Raw genomic sequence first — 17,262 nt, 5'->3', positions numbered from 1 at the left:
GAGAAAATAAAATACATTCAAGGCAAATTATTATTATCCATGCTCTTGAGGCTATTTATGTTTACTTTATTTGCTCAAAATATTGTACTATGTAATGGTGTGCTGCTGTGCATGTCTTTCTAACTTTGTGTTCAGTGATGGCACTTGGATAGCCTGAAATCAGCTAATGTTGAAATCAGGACTTGATTCAGCATTTTGTTGTTTGCCTGTACTTAAGAAAGTGATGGGGAAAGTATAAATAGTGCAGATTAAAGTATGTCATATCTAGTGCTAAAGCTGAAAGATATTTCATTTTAATGAATAGATTTTGATTAGGGTAAGACATAGTCTAACAGCAGATTGCAAATAAGATTTAATGATAATACATTTATTGTGAAGAGGACTAAATAATTAGGCTGTAACTCAATTTGTTGAATTATGGTTAGATTACAACCCCAGGTTGTCCACAGATAAAATTGTTTGGCAAAAATCCATGAAAGCATTCTGTAAAAATTAACAGATTAGAAAGAATATACAATAAAGATATTGTGTATTTTATTATCTGTAGATCACTAAAATTTATTAAAACTTACATAAGCATATTAACACATACTTTTTCCCTAAAGAGTCAGTTGTTAAATATTTACCAATGCACTACTGGTTATGAGTGATTTTAATTTCTTTTTTTTATGGCCTTCTATGTCTGAATTAAATATACTTTTTACATTAAAATCAAGAAGCATATACTGTTGGATCTGCACCTGACTGGCATACGACATAACTTTAGCTTGGTGCTTTCAATTTTCCCAGTTGTGACAGTAACAGCACCAGAGTGTGACTGTTAAATTGGCTGTGGAATGGGCTGTCAAGTTTTGAAAGAAAAGTGAAGTTTCATGGGCCATATGTAGTTACAACATGTATGGGGTCTGTGTTTTTATATATATAATCCTATTTACTACCCATTACAAACCAACAAAGAGGTATTTTTGAGTTTTTAAAGATAGGTGGACAGAAAGTTCAGAGGTTCGAAATGGAAAAATTCAGATTTCAGGAGGCTAAGGGAAATGGCATTTACCAGATCCTTTTCCTAGTCTTAACTAAGCAGGTCCAGAAATGCTATTTTGCCAAAATACTGAAATTGAATGACTCAGAGAGATTCGACTTTAAGATAGTGAACTATAAATCATAATGCCAGTGTATTAAGTTAAAATGAGAAATGTGACCATCAACATGAAGTCCTGACCAGCTTGACCTACAGAAGCTACCTAACTTATCAGACAGGTGTTTTGTAAGTCTGTATAATGAGAGCAGGGATAATCATGTGATTTTAATGTGTAATAGCTTTATGTTTCAATATCCTAATACCTCTATTCCCATAGTAGGAATAAGCATGCCATAGAACAGGATATTTAATTGATTTTGATGGGGTTTGCAAGGCCTTGGTACCTCTCTATTGTGGATATTCTTTTTCCTTAGTTATACTGATACTTGTATTCTTGCTATTTCAGACATCTACGTATTGATTTATAATTTATCTCTCAAAGATCAACCTTGATACACCTATTTCAGAGTCATTTATGTGAGAGGTATGATATTTACTCCTACCTATTAAGGATATACATTCTTCTATTTACCCATGTCCTCCTCGAAGACTCAGAAATGTGAGCAAGGAGAGTGGTCATAGATGTTATGCATGTACCCATGTGTGTGCATGTGCTTACTGTCACTCTGTTGGAAATGAAGAAAGGGATCTGGTGGGAATGGTCAGGAACATTGTAGAGACTGTTTATAGATCAAGTGCTGGAAACTTGGGTACTGCTTCTGTGATTCTTATATACTTTATTTTCTTTTGTTCAGAACTCAGATTTCTTTTTTTCTTAGCCTACTCTTAATGAGTAAATTAAATTAATGACTTGGATTCATTTTACTATTTTCTATATTCTTGGGGCTTGAATTGGTTTTTAGCTAGCTAAGCCAAAGTTAATATGCTGGCCCTGGAAATTTCAAAACAGGTACCAATTCACTCGATGGCAATAAATGTGGAAAGAATGAGGTCCAGAGAAGACCTAATAAACATGTTCATGGATTTTTACCAAATGTTAAACTATTTATATGGCCTCTAATATGACATTTCATATATATAGTTGTGAGTATGCAAAGGTTTACAAGGCTGAAAGATGAGTAAGAATGGTTGAATTTATAATATCACCAGAAGCCTCATTCAATCAGGATTTGGGCTTTAAGGTTACCAGAATGGGGCGAGCAGGTATCTGTTGCAATAGCAGCCAAAAAGACCTACTCAAAATAAGAGTGGAATGGCAGATAAAGTTAGAGTTGCCCAAGTTGTCTAAGGCTTAGTGGTTGCCTGAATCATCCCAATCAACTTGAAGCCAAAAGTAGCATTGGAGGATAATCACAGAGATTTAACCCTTAGGCAAAGAGGTAAGTCATAGGTGGCACATGCATTTTTTCTTTCAAGAACACCTCTTTTATTCTTTCATTTTTAATCATTTATTCTATTACAGTTGTCTCAGTTTTCCCCATTTGCCCTCTTCCACCCATCCCACCCTATCCTCTGCTTCCACAGTCAATTCCCACTCTGCTGTCCATGTCCATGGGTCATTTACACAAGTTCTTTGTTTGGTCCCTTCTCCTTCTTTCCACCATTGTCCTCCTTCCCCATCCCCTCTGGTCACTTTCAGTCTGCTCCATGTTTCCTTGCCTGTGGTTTATTTTGTTCGTTAGTTTATTTTGTTGAATAGATTCCACTTATAGGTGAGATCATATGGTATTTGTCTTTCACCAACTGGCTTATTTCACTTAGCATAGTATTCTCCAGTTTCATCCATGTTGTTCAAAAACGTAGAAGTTCTTTCTTTCATTTTTTTTTAATGCAGATTGATTTTTATTTTTTTAATGTCAAGATCCATTATAAAATATTAAAAAATTTAAATCCATTATAAAGTCTCAGCAATTAAAACAACATGACACCAGCACAGAAATAATCAAGAAGATCAATGAAATAAAATGAGCATTCTAGAAACAAATGTGTATATCTAACAATGTAATATATGATTAAGTTGATATTTCAAATCAATGGGGAAAATAAGGTTTATTCAACAAATAAGGTGCATGGACCACTATTACTTGATATAAGACAAATATAGAATCCTATTTCACATATTGTACAAAAAATATTCAGGTGAGGTAAAAACCAATATGTAGAATCTAAGGAGTTTTAGGAGAAAATACAAAATAATATTTTTCTTACCCTGAAGTAAAATATTCAAACCCAGAGGTTATAAAGTAAAATATTGACAACAAGACTATATTATACATTTAAGACTATATAGTAATATACATATTAAAAAAGTTAAAGAACAAGTAATAGCATAAGAAAGTATTTACAACACATGTAAAAGGTTAATAGTTTTTTTTATTCCCTTAGGGAAAAAATTTGACAATCAAAAAAATGGATAAAAAAATACCAAAAATCATTGAAAGCTTTTTGAAAAATAATAGAAATAAGCAAGAAATATACAAAAACAGTTTTAATTTCAAGAAATAATAAAATAACAATTAAAGTAGCACATCATTGTCACAATCAGATGAATAAGTATTAAAAATATAGGTAATATCGAGTTTTAGTGACTGTGAAAGGAACTGGATAGTCATAGACTCTTTTTTTTCATCTTCTTAAAGCAGTGCCTTTAGTATATCTTGCAATGCTGGTTTGGTGGAGATTGAATTCTTTTAGTCTCTTTTTGTCTGGGAAACTCCTTATTTCACCTTCCATTTTAACTGAGAGCCTGCTGGGTAGAGCAGTTTTGGTTGCAGGCCTTTGCTTTTCATGACTTGGAATATTTCTTGCCATTCCCTTCTGGCTTGCAGTGTTCCTGTTGAGAAGTCAGTTGCTAGCCATACTGGGGCTCCCTTACATGTTACTACCTCTTTATCTCTTGCTGCCTTTAGGATTCTGTTTGTCTTTGGTATTTGCCATTTTAATTATGATGTGTCTTGGAGTGAGCCCCTTTGGGTTCCTCTTGAGTGGGACCCTCTGTGCTTCCTGGACTTGTGTGACTTTTTCTCTCCTTCAATTAGGGAAGTTTTCCATCATTACTTTTTCAAACAGGTTCTCTATCCCTTGTTCCTCTTCTTCTCCTTCTGGTATCCCTATTATGTGAATATTATTATGTTTCAGGTCATCCTGCATTTCCCTAAATGCCTCTTCATTCTTTTTGAGTCTTTTCTCATTTTCTTGCTCTTTCTGGGAGCTTTTTTCTACCTCATCTTACAGCTCGCTGATTCATTCTTCTGCTTCATCTAGCCTGCTTTTGATTTCTCCTATTGTGTTCTTCAATTCAGAAATTGTATTCTTCATTTCCTCTTGTCTCTTATTGGTAGTTTCTATGTCCTTTTTCATGCTGATATAGTTTTCAGTAAGTTCCTCATAGTTTCCCTGTAGTTTTTTGTAATTCTCTCTGAGCTCACTAAGCTCATTGAGCTTCCTTTAAACTATTGCTTTGAACTCAATGTCTGATAGTTTACTTGCCTCTCATTTATTTCTGTTTCTGAGGAATCCTCCTTTCCCTTTGACCGGGGAGTGTGTCTTTGTCTTTCCATTATTTGTGAGACTCTTCTCTTTTGCTTCTGCTTCTTAAATTGATCAGTCTTGATTTCCTGACTTTGTGGTGTGAACTTCTATGGTAGGGGACCGCTGCTTTTTCTTTCTGGATCTGCCTCTGGTGATGTCAGATGTTGACCCTGTCTGACCTTAGGCAGTCTGTTCAAGACTTCCAGGAAACTACTGTTTGTGGCTCTCTCCTTCAGTTGTTAATCTAGTCACTCTGCACTCAGCAGTCAGGCTTAGTCACCACAGGGTGGGGCTGAGTCCTTCCTGGGGACATGGTTTTTGGGTTCTCTCATGCTGCTGCTGCTCAGGGGAGTGATCTGCCTGAGCCAGATGGCTGCTGCTGTTTGGGGGAGGAGCCAGCACCAGGATCCTGTCAGCTACTCTCTCAGAAGAACCCCTCTTTTAAAAGGTGCAAATTTTCAGTTATAAAATAAATTTCATGGAGATGTAATGTATAGCATATTGGTTATAGTTAATGCTGTAATATATATTTGAAAGTTGCTAAGAGGATAGATCTTAAACATTCTCATCACAAGAAAAATATAAATATATATGGTGATGGATGTTAACTAGATTTATTGTGGAAATCATTTTGCAATGTATACAAATATCAAATAATTCTGCTGTACACTTGAATCTAATATAATGTTATATGTCAGTTATACTTCAATAATAAAAGAAAGCCCACCTTTATTATTTTCCAGACAGCATCTTGGTAGTGAGGATCATCCAGAGAAACAGGTGTCTTAGATTTCTGGTAAAGATCCAAGCCAATGAAATAACAACATGTTTAAAAAAATTTAAAAGACAGCTTGGGGGAAATGTACGTGAAGAATATATACATATACATTTTGAAGTGACCTTTTAAAAAGTGCTCCCTACACTTCAAGCATTTAAGATATGCTTGAACGCTAATTAATAACAAACATTTTCCTTGGTATAGAAACAATGACAAACCTCTAACTGTCTGGACACTGCTTCTGTAACTCTTTTCTTAGTATTTTTCAGTGATGCTTTAAAAAAGAGGGTCTGGATGAAATATATAAAAAAAGCCAAATATTGACGTTTAATCCCACCTTATTTTCTATCTTTTTTAGATTCAGGCATCTTCCCTATACTTCTATCTAGCTCTTTGCAGATGCTTTCAGCTACTAAAGTGAACATTACAATTATTTCTGATCAAAATATGAAATCCTTAATATAAAATATAAAGGTATAAAATATTATATAACATTGAAAAATAGTTAAATAGAATATATTTTAATAAATTTTCTCAACTTTCTAGCTTCTAAAATACCTTAGGACAGTGTGTACATTTGTGTATTTTTAAATTATATCTCCTGCATTTATTTCTTAGGGTTGACTATTGCCATGGCTAAGATGTCTCTGAAGAAATTTGACATAAGAGTTTTATTTAAAATCTTCTTGCAACTCTGTCTATCAGTGATCAGGTAGCAGGTCACTTTATGAAAGACAATTTTACTCATGATTCCCCTACCTGTTCATCTTTCCAGAATTGTAAATAGCTTTAAATATAGAAGACAACCACTTTTCAGGCTAGTTATGTCACCTTTGGTTCGTCATTATTTAGTACATGAATTTTTAAATGCTTTAAATCCTCTCATTTACTTTGAGCTACTATTCCTGTGGTTCACATATATTTTTTATAACTGTACACTAATGTTGTTAAATGTCTTCATTCTTTAAAGTATCAATTTTTCAAAACCTTAAATAAATTTAAAAGTGACCAGTCAGGCAGAATGAACTGAGACACTTTTACTAGGTTATATATACTACTTTCTATTTTGAAAATAAATATTTCTTCTACATGTTATCCCTTACTTCTTGAATAAAACCTTTTTTTAAATATATTTTCTTCCTGTGGCTTCAGTAACTTTATCCTAAGATGTGGCACCCTAATAAAATAGAATTAATGTTATATTAAAATCTCATAGACCAATATTTGTTCTTTATAAGTTATTTTTAAGTGATTATTATCTTCCAAGAAACTAGTGCTACAGATACATTGGTAAACTAATCATGGTTCCTATCACAGAGAAACATCCTGGGATGAGTTGAGATCAGACAAGTAAAGAGGCTCTAAGAGCCCACAGCAATAAGTACCATGGTAGATGAAGGTGCAGCAGGAAAAAAAAAAAACATGTGGAGAGGGAACTGAATGTAACTACCAAAGTTTTCCTAGGAGTTATTTCTAAGTTTATGTCAAAGAACAATTATATTAAAGTTACATGTAACATTGGTTATATATTTTCCAATTCAGGAGAATATCATGTGTAAAAGCCTGAAGCCAAGAGAAAGAATTTTGGAAACTGAAGAATTGATGAAAAAGAGTGGACATATTTAAGATTTTAAGGAGCTGGATGATCAATCTTATATGACAGGTAAAGAAGAGGAAGGAGTTAAGAATCACATCAGGATGTCTAGCTGGGCAAGGTAAATGATGAGCCATTCACTGAGATTTATTTCAACAAAGAGGGAGTTTAGAAACTTAGAAAACGAGAAGGGGATCTTTTCTGGGTGAAAGTTACTGGATTTGAGGAGTCTGTGGACATTCAAATGGAGATGTCCAGTGGTCAGTTGGATATGTAGGTTTGCACTCAGGGACAGAACTCTGGTGAATCTGGATAACATTGCCCTGAACAGGTGTATTCTTATATTTAAAGCCATGGGAGTGAAGGGAATTGTCCCAGGATACTATGAGGAAAAGAAAGGTAAGTTTAGTCTAAAAATTAAGGGACTCCCATGGGAAAAGAAAATTTGTGAGGCACATGATGAAAGATGGCCAGTAAAACAGGAAGAAAAATCTAGGTCTGGCTGTGTTGCTAGCAAGCTGTGTAACTTGAGCTCTTTCCTGAACTGCTTTGTATCAGTTTTTATTCCTTTAAAAAACAGAGATGTCCACACATTACATTTTGTTAATTGTATTGTACTTTTCATAAACGATAGTGCATGTTTTGGGCTTAATTATGTTCCTTCCCTTGCCATTCATATGTTGAAACCTTAATGCTCAGTACCTCAGGATATAACCATGTTTGGATATAGGATCTGTAAAGAAGTGATTAATTTAAAAGGTGGCTTTTAGGGTGGCTCCCCATCAAATATGACTGGTGTCTTAAGTAGAAAAATAAATTTGGACACCAGAGAGAGACACAGCAGACACATGTATCCACTGAGAGATGACCATGTGAAAACACAGGGAGAAAGCCAAGCTAAAGAGAAAAGACTCAGAATGACGCCAACCCTGCTGACACCTTGATTTTGGCTTCTAATTTATAGAACTGTGAGGAAGTAAATTTCTGTTGTTTAACCACCCAATCTATGGTATTTGTTAAGGAAGACCTAGCAAACTAATATCGATTTTTTGGTATTGAGAATGGGGTGCTTCTAAAATAAATATTTAAACATGTGAACATGGTTTGGAATGGGTAGTGGGTAGAATCTGGAAGAGTTTTTGAGGTTCATGTTAGAAAACTTCTAGATTGTCTAGAAGAGATTGTTGGTAGAAATATGAATAATAAAAGTACTTCTGGTGGGCGTCCAGAAATAAAAGACATGTTATTGAAAACTGGAGGAAAGGAGATCTTTGTTATAAAACAGCAAAATTGCATTTTGCTGTTTTGTGGATATTTAGCTGAGGAAATTTATAAGCAAAGTATTGAAGCTCCTGCCTGATTTCTCCCTGTTGCTTATAATAAAATATGAGAGGAAAGAAATAAATTTAAGAATAAATTGTTAAGCAAAAAGGAACCAGGACTTAAAGATTTGGAAAATTTATACCAATCCATATTGCAAAAAATAAGAAAGTGTGTTCTAGAAAGAATAAGTGTATGGCTGGACAATCTTTTACTAAAAAGAGATTAAGAATTGACTCATGGATCCAATCAACCATCTCAGTACAAATGCTGTCAGCCTGGACTGAAGGGGAAAGAGATGGGACAAAATGAAAGATGGCTAAGGCGGTTTAAAGTTTGGCAAGAACTGCCACTATGACCCAAGAGGGTATAGGCCTAGGGACAGGGGCTATTTGCTGCCAAGGGTCTCTGCCAAAGGCCACAGAGATGGGGCTACCATCCTGTTTGGCCTTCTTGAGGACAGAGCATCAAGCCAAAGAGGATTAGTCTTGAGCCTTAACATCTAATAACTTTTGTCTTGCTAGAGATTTCAGGCTTGCTTGGGACTAGCAACCTCTTTCTTCTTTTTGCTTTCTCCTTTTTGGAATGAGAATATCTATCCTTTATCTTGTATTTTGGAGACAAATAACTATCTGGTTTTATAGATTCACAGCTGGAGAAAATTTGTGCCTTGGGATGAATCATCCAGTCACATTTGTTTTAGATGGTATTTAGACAATATTTTGGACTTAGAGTTGTTGATGGAGTGTGTTAAGATTTTGGGCTATTGAAATGGGAGTGAATGTATTATTCATGTGAGAAGAAGGTACCCAGTGGGTAATGTTACAGATTGAGTGCATCTTCCAAAATTTATTTGTTGAAGTTGTAACCCCTAATACCTCACAATGTAACAGTGTTTAGAAGTAAGAACTTTAAAAATGTGATTAAGTTAATATGGGGTTTTTGGATGGACCATAGTTCAATGACTGGTAGCCTTGTAAGAAAGAAAATGTAGGGGGGAGGAGAGAGAGAGAGAGAGAGAGAGAGAGAGAGACAGGCCAGATGTGTGCACACAGAAAAATAACCTAGTGAAGACAGAGGGAGAAGATAGCCATCATCTGTAATATACCAGATTTTGTAGGGTAAAGAAATGGATAAAACCTGGAATCCAGAGAATAAATAAGGTTCTCAATGTAAGTAAAATGCTTGGATTTTCCAAATCTATGTCTTCAGAATCTTTTCTATTAGTGAAGAAGAGAATGTAAGAGGGTAGATCAGGTTGATGTATAAGGCTTTCTAGAGTGAAATATTTTCAGTCCACCTCCTTGCCTCTCTGGAACATTTTTTACTATCTTCTCAATTTCAATTGACAGTGTTTTCAATTCTCAGTGAAACCTTTCCCTTAACAGCTAAGACAAAGTCTGTTTCACTTTCTACCTTTCTGAACTCACCTCCTTAATATCTTTCCCAGATCTCTCCTTCTATCAAATCTGGGCGTGCCTAAAAGACTAATATAATTTTACCAATCTTTTATACACAACTCCTTCCCCTCATCATTGTGGTCATGCAAACTCAAATTTATGCCTCTTATATTGTTAATTTCTGTTTAGTTAAATTAATAGTTACAAAACTACATATCTCTTTCTTGATTCGTCAAAATTTTAATGTTAACTTTTATGGCAGGTTCAATTGCCATGGTTTTTACATAGAAAAATAATTGAAAATTTCTAAAATTTGCTGTTTTGGTAGGCTATAAACAATCTACTGTTAATTGGTTCTGTATCTATATATGCATGATAATTAAACATTTAAACATATCCTACCTTCTCGAATCTATAGTTTTATTAACTTCTACTGTTTATTTAAAAACTTAAATGTTCTTATTCACATATGTAAGTGGAAAGCACAGCCTAAACACTGTCCACTAGATTTAAAGTTCTAACATTACCCACTTGGACATGAACTTGGATTGCCTGTGCAGATCCTAGAAGAGAGTTGATATTACACTCTCTTAAAGAAACTTGTTCTCAAGGTACTAATACTTTAGTGAGTAGTGAGATACTCTGTAATGGTTTGCAAAAAACAAGGTCTAGACCACAGACAAGTTACTGCAAGGTGTGGTTATGGTTTGGGGTTAAAAAGCACAGACACTGGGACCAAATGACCTGGGTTCACATATCTTCTGTGACATATGAATTTGAGAAAGTTTCTTAAAAAAAAAGAGAAAGTTCCCTAACCCATGTAGCTCATCTGAAAAGGGTGATGGTCTCGCTATTTCATAGCAAGCATTAAGATAATAAAGTCTAACACCTGGTATACACCACGCAGTCAGCTGTCACTCCTGCCTGAGCAGTCAGCCAACCATAAATCCTCTTTCTCTCTATTTCTTACTTTTTATAAATGAATAAAATAAGCAATAATTTCAGAGGCCGTTTGAACCTTCTAAAATGTAATGTTTCTTTCCTCATATATCTTTAATTATTGAGGTGAATAAAATATTAAACCTAATGTAATTTAATGTATATTTAAATATGAGGATATAGATATTTAATCAAATAGCAAAGACTATTATTGTCAAAATGCTGTTCTACATACACATTTACTTTTTTAAAACAGCTAACACCAGAAACAGACACTCTGCTATTCTGGAAAGAACTGGCCCTTTTATAAAGCCAAGGATTAAATCTTTTGTTTTTTTCTGCCTTCTACTCTTTGATCTTGATTAAGTAGTAACATTTCACAAAACCTCTGTTTTTTTATCTTTAAAGTGGAGAACGTAAAATCTATATCAGAACATTGCCAGAAAAAAAATAACATGAACTATATTAGATTGCTAGGGCTACCAAAACAAATACTACAGGCTGGGTGGCTTAACATGCAGAAATTTACTTCTCCACAGCTCCAAAAGCTAGATGGCCAAGGTAAGTATGTCAGCAGGATAAGTTTTACTATATGGTATTCATTACATAGGTTTTATTATTTATCATCTTTTTTTTTGCATGTTAGATTAATATGTAAAACTGATTAGAGATTGAGTTTGGAGATGCATGACATATAAATGAGAATAGTACTGGAGAGAAGATAAAAGTTAGAAAAAAACATATTTAAGCTAGGGTGAAACACCACCCCAGTGTGCTCAGGTCTGTCTTGGTTTTAGCACTGAAAGTCCTGCATCCTAAAAAATCCTTCAGTCTTGGGGCAAATTTGAAGTTAGTTATCCTTACACTTGATCACCAATTTTTCATAATCAAAATTCATCTTCTCAAGATCTAGCTAATAGGTTTTTCCTCTAAGGTGCTCTCTCTGATCTCCCTAGGGAACATTGTGTGATTCCTCCTGTATGTGCTTCTGAAGGGCTACATTTGTACCCCAAACGCGGCATGTATGCATGAGCATATGCACACACCCACTCACATACACAATCTTGACTTAGATATTTGTATAAAATGCCTGATCTCCTCACTTAGCTCGTAAGGCACTTAGAATGGTGAACCATGTGTCATGCTGTTATTTCACCTGCAGCATCACATACTCTGCCTGTTGCTTAAAATTATATTCCCTTCTTTGTGAGAAGTAACTGAATGCATAGAAATACAGGCATGCTAAAAATTCTTGCAATGGAGTAGGGCCTTTTAATTAAAGAAACAAAAGCTGCTGTATTTTTGGAGCTCATCATCTTCTCACTTCACTATAAGATTTATTGTTAGGCACCAAACATTATTCTTAAACAGTGTGAACTAAAATCCAAGGGACACCAGAGTCTGCACATTGCTGCTTGGGAGACTAAGAGAATAATGAATATTTTTGTACAGGTGGCCTGTAGCAATTTTCTCTGTCTGCTATCATAAGAATGAAGCCGAACTTATTTCTCTGCTCTGCCAGACTTCTGTGAAAAGGATATTGTGCAAATAAAGATAATATAGAGAAGTAATATGTCATTTTTAATTAAGTGGGGTAATGAGTTAAAAAGAAGGGAACAAGGCAAACCTAGCAGAATATTCAATGATGTTTTAAGCTCCTAGCATTTTGGTCCAGGAGACAAATATGGGATGGTACTTCAATTATAAACTGACACGTAATCTTCAAGAACTATTACATTTGTGTGAGAAGTTGATTACAAAATAATCTTCAAAAGGAAAATGAGACGTGTGAATTTTCAGAATGTTTTCTGAAATGCGTTTTGCCAACATGATTTATTTTAAATAAACTTCCCCATTGGAGCTCATATCATTGATAGATATTTGAGTCTGTATAATGTTATTTCCATTGACCATATATTAAAATTAGGCTAAATTAATACTAAACTCTGCTATTGAATATTTAACAGTTATTTGTCAAACCTCTTTGTTTGTCCTTATTCCCAAAAGAGCTCATGAATGAAGGATGAGCTTTACTACTCAGTCTTCCTTGTAGCATTAGAATATACCGACAGCTTATTTTTCAAGCAAGGTTTTAAATGTTCGTAGTTATAGGAAATTTTTACTGATGTCTTATCTAGTAGTACAATATTTTAAAATTAAACCTAGCTAATAGGTTTTAACTCCTAGATAAACTCTTATTTTATCTAGGAGTTTAACTCCTAGATAAACTCCTGTTTTAACTCCTAGATAAAAATTAATTCCAAAATATATGTTGTTTGCTTGTATATCAGGCAAAATAATTATAATTTGTTAATTACACATTTTCCCCTTTGTGGGAAAGATTCCTACAATGTGACGAACCATACTTAGTAAGATTCTTTAAATTTTGTTCATCAATATACTGAAATCTCAGGATCTAGAAGACTCTACTCACACTGTCACCTGAGATATTAATAGGCCAACACTACTCACACTCCATTTCTTAGCTTAATAAAAAACAGTCTTCACTCTTAATGTTCATGGCTTCATAATTAAAGAATTCACAGCAAAAGGGGAATTTATGTGACCCATGGATAAGATGAGCATCTAATTTATCATCCAATTCTACCCATAAGTAATGCATTCAAGAGGATTTAAGATTTAAAATGCCTCTTAGCAGGAGAGAAATATTTTGAAATAAAATGTTTTGTAAAATATTTTCTACTTTCCCCTGCATTGTGAGTACACAACAAGGGAAAAGGTAGCTTATTTTGTATTTGCTTTGCTGCAAGAGAATGGAAAAAAAGTGGCAAACTCATTTTTATCCCCAGGAGAGAGTCATTTTGACTTAAGAACTTTGAAAAGAATAAAACTCTTGTTATATTTCCAGAAGACTCCCACCAGACTTTTGTTTTAGAAAAGAATAGATCCTGGTTGTGAGAGGGCAGAGGCCATTCACACTGGTATGAAAGAAGCATGGAGGGTAAAGGGTGAGCGTTGATGCAACTGTCTATGTGGCAGAGGCACTTGCTCCGAGTCTTAGATGACAGACCCTCTGACTGGACGGCCAGAGAGTGGGGCCGGTTGTGGCCAAATGGAGGGGAGTGTGTAGGCCATAACCCTGAAAACATTGAGAGCACAGTAAGGCATCTCTGTGCTCAAGTCTGGCATCAGAGCAGCAGAAACACGCAACTTCAAGAAGTCATATGGGCTTCGACAAGTGGTGTTCAATATTAAGCCAAGACGATATCTTCTAGGTTACCGAAAACCTAGGAGGAGACCCCATAAAATCTGATTTGATTGCACCTACCAATAGTCAAGTGGACAGTGGCATCGAGTAGATGTTGTGATTTAGAGATATAAAGAGTTTAACAAATGAATTTTATGCTTGCTACATGCTCTTCACAAAAGTATAGGGAGATTTTTATAAGGCTCTTACTTATTTCGATTATCCACATTTATTAAATTGACTTGAGCCTACATTACTCAGTTTGAGGCTTTCTGTTTTAATTGTAAAATCAATTTTAATATTTAAGATTAATTGCTCACCATAACTGGATGATCAGGTCCTACACTATTATTTTTCCCTATTCTCAGAGAATAATGTACTGACCTTGGTTTAAATGGATTTGGCCTTGGAAGACATCATGATACCCTAGGATTTTGGAATCTTGATAGTACAAGTAGCATACTACAGGCAAAATCACAGCTGTTGTAGCTGTTTCTGATGCCAGGGATTACTTATCTCCGAGTATCAGGGAACAAATAGAACAGATGGTCTAATATATCTCCAACAAAAACTTTTAGAAAGCAACTGCTAAATTTTGCTTATGGGCATCAGAAATAAGATACCTAGGTTGAGGTTAAAAACATTCATTTTATCCTCAGCATTTAAACAGAAAGAAAACTGTTTTACATGCAAGTCTTTGAAAAGCTTAAGCCATGCTTATGTAATCCTAAAACAATTACCAAGTACAATTGTCCTTGATGAGAATATTATTATCAAACATTACCCTTTTGACCAAAATAGTAAAACATAGAAACCACGCGAATTTTTAGTAATCAGAATGCACAGACGCTGAATTTCTATGCTTCACAACTTTTACGGCTGGTCTTTTTTTGGAGATCCATGACTGTGATGGGCAATGTATGTGGGCTCTGGCTGTCTCTCAAGAGCATTTTCTACCAACATTTATTATATGTTTCACTAACTTTATTGTGCCATACAATCCCCAAATGTTTAAAACTTTGAATTCGTTGAGAAGAATAATATGAACACAAGTTGTCTAAAGTATTAAGGAAAAAAAAAAGAACACCTCCAATTAAGACAAGTGTTTGTTTACCCATTTAGTAACACAATAAATATTTTTAAATCCTAACTGTCAGTTGCTGGGATACAAATTTCAGTTTGTGTGTGTATATGTGTGCTTTTCATAACTTTTAATGATGCCATATTGTATACAAGTGTTAATATTAATCTATTAATTAATTCTTGACAGCTTATATTAGAAATGTGATTATTATTATAGAAATAAAATGCTGAAAAGGACTAAATAGAAATTTTGACAACATATCATGGATATATGTCTGTGCTTATTTTTTCCATGATATCTATCTTTATTGGATATCTGCTGTTTCTGTCTGCTTCTCTGTGTCTATCTATCTACCATCTATCATCTATCACCTATCATCTATCTATCGTCTATCGTTCCACCTTTTGAAAACAGCTCCTATTTTTCTTAAAAATCTCACCTTAGACATGCTAAACTGATGTGTATTGATGGGGGTGGGTATGTGACTATCAAATCATCACATCATTTTGGCAGTTGTTTGCACTGTAGCTGTTATAAAGCGAGGGGTGCTGAATCTGGGAGGACTGAGGAGTGCTGCCTTACACGATTTCAATTCCATCCAGCTGTCACCTCTTGTTATTACCTCAGCATCAATTTATGCTTCTCTCTCCCTCACTTATCGTTTAGTCCCAGACACACAATCTTCCTTAAAAATGGCAGACACAGACCCTTTGCCAAGCATGCTGTCCTCTCAATAGCCAATGTCTCACTCCCTTGTCTCCTTCAGGTCTTTCCTCGCACATCACCTTCTCACTGACCACTCTGATGAAATCACTGCCCACCCCGTGTCAGAATTCCATATTCTCTTTGCCAGCATTAATTTTCTCTACAGAACTTTTAAACATCTGATCTGCCATGCATTTGTCTTATGACCAGTTCCATTATATAAAATGTAAACTTAATGAAGGTGGAGGCACAAAAGTTTGTCTATTTTGTTCACTGCCGTATTTCGAGCACATAAAATTACTCAGTCCTCCCTCCAAATGTTATACTTTTAATAGATTCTTACTGAGTGAATAAGTAAATTAATTACTACTACTGCGTGGAAAACACTTAGAACAGTACCCAGCACGTAGTAAGGTCTAAAATGATAGATTATTGTTAATGCCAAATTCTATTTTATTTAAGGTCAGATTGCATCAGGTGTTCTCAGTTGCTATTGACATAATCCTAATCCATAAAAAAGCCCTAGAGACAATATACCTAATTAAAAATTAATATTCTCATGACAACAAAAGAATTATTAAGGAAATGTATTCTAAATACTAGGGAATTGTAGGCTTCATTAAGTTTGTAACTTAAATATATACAAAAACTTGAGATACTACCAGCTATTAAAAAATATTCTTAAGATTTGACATAGGACTCAGATATTTTAAACAAGAGATAATTTGAATGATATTGTTTCACAATTTGTAATATATGAATGGGCTAGAAACAACAAAAACCATCATTTTGGAATAAAAGCATTTTATTTTCTCTTTGATAAAGAGGTATTGCAGGGACCTATCTCTGTATCTAGCCATTGTTCTATATTTTGAAAGAAAGCACAGTAAAAAAGAATGAAAAATGTCAAAGGAGAAACTTTCAGCACATCAAATGATGCAGTTAGGAATATAGCAAAATAATCTCAGTTAACAGGTCAAAAACTTAGAGAAACTTCAAATGAATTTGAAATGTGCAAGGAAGAAGGGAAGTATTCTATAAAAAGTCAAAGGAATATATTAAAGGTGTACAAAAACACATTAGAATGGACCAGTCATTCCTAGATCAGAAATGGTGTGAAAAAAGCATGATTATAGAAAAACTATAGTAATTATGTAGTTTGAAAGTAAAAAGAGAAAGATACAAATGACAGAAATGATCATGATACCTTTGAGATGGGGAACTTGAGAAAAAAGTTTCTTGTTTGTAAATCATATCTCAATAAAATTGTTTAAAAAAAAGAAATATGTAGAAACTCCAATTGCCTATATCAAATTAAATATTCCATGAATTTACTTTTTTTGGTAGATTTGTGTACTGGAACCAAACAAAGTATTGGATAAATTAATCCATAAACCACATGCCTGTTTAGCAAAGTTTAATGAGTAACTGTCAATTATTAGGAGTGCAATCTGCAAAGAAAAAAATATATAAAAAATATTCCGAAAGTTCTAAATAAATAAATAAAAATATTTATTAGTTGGGAGAAAGTATCAACAACAAAAATCTTCTTTAATTTATCCATAGATGCAATGCAATTATTATCAAAATTTTACAGGGTTTTTCATGGATATTTAGAAGTAGATTTTTAAACATATAAGATGAGCAAAATATTAAGAGTA

Source organism: Pteronotus mesoamericanus, unplaced genomic scaffold (genome assembly GCF_021234165.1).
Source record: "Pteronotus mesoamericanus isolate MK-2021 breed Mesoamerican mustached bat unplaced genomic scaffold, CSHL_Meso_final scaffold_651, whole genome shotgun sequence".
NCBI lineage: Eukaryota > Metazoa > Chordata > Mammalia > Chiroptera > Mormoopidae > Pteronotus > Pteronotus mesoamericanus.
Note: the sequence above shows the minus strand (reverse complement) of the source record.